The following is a 3324-nucleotide window of genomic DNA, read 5'->3' as shown; positions in this document are numbered from 1 at the left end:
TAGCTAATTTTAATGAGTTTATGATCAGTTCATGTTGACATTTGTTATAAAAGTCAGAATCTGACAAACACCTTTACAGAAAGTCAAACATTGACAGGTTTTCAGTGTTTCCTGTTGTTTTTTTTAATAAAATAAGACAATCTGAGTAAAAAAAAACATCAAGCCGTACCGTCATATTTTCCATCCCCACAGTTTAAAACCAGCTCCACCTCTGGTTGACCTTTGACCCTACAGGTGGGAGCTACAGTCACGGCCCTCCCACCTGAGCCAATGCTGCTCAGATTTGCTGAGCCGGCCAGAAAAGCCATGAAAGTTAAGCACCTCGTTAACGTTTTAAACCTGTGGATGAAGCAAAAGTCAGCTGCATTTTTATGGCTCGAGTGAATGATTCAAACCTGTGAACACAACAGGGCTAAAGTTACAAACAAAACAAAATGGTTCTGTTAAAATGATCAACACAGGAATTAAATAACACGTTCTATCATTAATGTCATCCTCGATGGTAACAACAGAACTAAAAAAAAAGGTTTGAGATGAGTAAAAATAGCTTTTAGAGATGGAACGAGCACCTTAAATTCTTCAGATATTCATCAAAACTCAAAAAGATGTTAAAGTGTGTTTTGTTTATCAGCTGTAATATCTTTAAAAGTTACTCACAGAAAAGATTTCAGTTTTTTTTTTCAGCTGAGCTCAAAAACAGCTTCAAGTTTGGGTCAAACTCCGTATAGTGTAAATAATAAGAATTACCTGTTCCGGTCCATGTCCAGCTTCTTGTTTTTACCTTGTTTTATCCATGTCTGTATTTGATCCTCATGAGCTGGTTTGGTTTGTTTCTCCTTCAGCGAAGAGTAAAGTGCAGCTTCTCACATGACTGCAGGGATGTCTTCTCCAAGGACGCTAAAGATTAATGGCAGGAGTGGGACGGTTTGTGTCAGCTGACAGTTTTACACTTAATAATAAAAAGAGGAGTATAAAACCGTCAACAGATTCTGCTCGTGCCTTCTCCTCGGTTTAAACACAACTGAGGATGTTTGTTGTTCCCTGGAGGAAAGGTGAAGACCTTGGCCGCATTTCTCTTCAAGCGTCATCGTCATTTTAAAAGTCAGACCTGCAGCATTTTACCTTAAATTCCACCATTTTTACTGTAAACATTTATTATGGAAACAAAAACGGTCAGGTCCTCTACCAGGGACCTGGGTTCTGAAGGTTCTGGTCAGTATTGTATTTGTTCCTACTGCACTCTTCTGGGCAGAGATCTGTGAGGTTGTTACTGGGATCTGTTGGAGCCACTCTTCCAGTATGGGGTCACAGCACCAAGAGCCCCAATCACCGCTGGGACTACTGTCTTGACTCTCCACAACTTGTGTATTTCCTCTTTCAGCCCTTGGTATTTCTCCAGTTGCTCCTTCTTCCTGATGATCATCTGCTTCTTCTGCTTGTTGACCATCACAGTGTCTGGTTGGTTAACCATCACCTGTTTGTCGGTCTGGATCTGGAAGTCCCACAGTATCTTAGCCCCTCCGCTTTCCACCGCCCTTCGTGGCACCTCCCACTTTGACTGTGGGACCTCCAGTCCATAATCAGCACAGATGTTCCTGTAAATTATTCCAGATGTTCCTGTATATTATTGGTTATGGTGCTCCATGTATGCTTTGCCTGTCTGGATCTTACACCCTGCTATTATGTGTTGGACTGTCTCAGGGACATCTTTGCACAGCCTGCATCTTGGGTCTGATCCCGGTCTCTGTTGGTCTTGTGTTGCCAGGATTAGTGCCTCTGTTCTGTCCTTCAGTCCAGTTCTCTGTAGCCACGGGTAGCATGCATTGATATTCCTCAGTCTGCCGGTGGTACACGCTGTTACGGGCTTATTGTTACACAATTTGTTTTAAAGTTGTATAGTTTTATTTTTACTGAAAGGCCTTTGAGTCAAACATACAAGACCATGAGTTGTTTAGACCCAAGATTTAAGTCTAGTTCTGGTGGATCTCCTACTTTTAATGACTCAAAGTTTAGTGCCATCTGTAAGTATAAAAAGATTCAGATGTACTGAAGATGTTAACTGTTTTCTTTAATCATCAGAAGAAGTCCACTTTGTTGCTGCGGGACGTTTTGGATGACAGCATCTCCACCTCCTTATTATCCTTGTAATCACTGCAGCACTCCACCAGAGGTCAGGAGGTAATTCAATAATCTCTAAAGACGCTTTACATCTTTAAGAACTTTTTTTTTTAAATTAAAAATGCTCAAAGGATTACTTGATTGTCTACATTTATTTACCTGCTGGTTTAATGAGAATGATTTTCATTTTTAAGTTGATGTTACAATTTGTTCAAAGTCATTTGTTAAATGTTGTTTAGTTTGAGGAAGAAGCGGGTAAAAGATAATGGATGGATAGATGGATGGATGGATATAAGGTTTTACATTGTAAGAGAACAAATTACCACCAAGTCTTGTTTTTTCTTCTCAGTTTTCAGTTTTTGTAAAGTAAACTCATAGAACAACTCCACTGTTTTGTAAGTCAGTGAAATAAATGCAGACTTTGGAGCACATGAATGGTTCCCAAATTTTTCAGTTTCTGACCCACAAAACAACAAATGTAGAAACTTGCAATGCCAAATGTTTTGACACAACAAACTTTGCTATTATGCATAATAGCAACAATCAGCAGACTATTTTTTAATTTACTGCACTTCCCACCCTCGTTTGTAACAACTATGGGAAAAAAATAACTTGGAGAAATTTTGGAAACCATATCAAGACCCTAAACTCGATGTTTCATGACCCATAGTGGTGTACAAACCTCAGCTTTAGAAACCACTGACATAAAGTATCAAAGTGATTTATTAATTGTTTAAAAATCTTATGTTATTTTTGCTCACAATTATGCACAGTATTTGTTTAAAAACTTATTTAAATTTCCACCAATGCATTAGACTGAACACATAAGATTAAAATGTTAAAATGTTGCTACCACATAATTAAAAACCTATTAATTTAATGTTACGAACAATTTTTGGGCATTAATTATTGTGACCTTCACTGCGGCTTCGTAGAAAATTCACAGTGTTGTTATTGAATCAGTTTATGTCTTTACATGACCAAAAACATCCAAATAATAACACTGTTACGCCTAAATTTCTTTTGGAGAGATTTTTAAATATATATACTGATGTTTTTCCAACTGTAAAATCGATTTAAAGCGTAGTTGTTTTGGTTAAATGGCGTTGAAGTTAAGTGGTTACAGTTTATCCGTGCAGAACGTAAATGCATCACCAGTAAATTCAGTCTCGTGAAGGCGGGCTCGCGCTGTTCAGCATCAGAGCT

Source organism: Nematolebias whitei, chromosome 6, assembly GCF_014905685.2.
Source record: "Nematolebias whitei isolate Nwh7 chromosome 6, NemWhi1, whole genome shotgun sequence".
Lineage (NCBI taxonomy): Eukaryota > Metazoa > Chordata > Actinopteri > Cyprinodontiformes > Rivulidae > Nematolebias > Nematolebias whitei.
Note: the sequence above shows the minus strand (reverse complement) of the source record.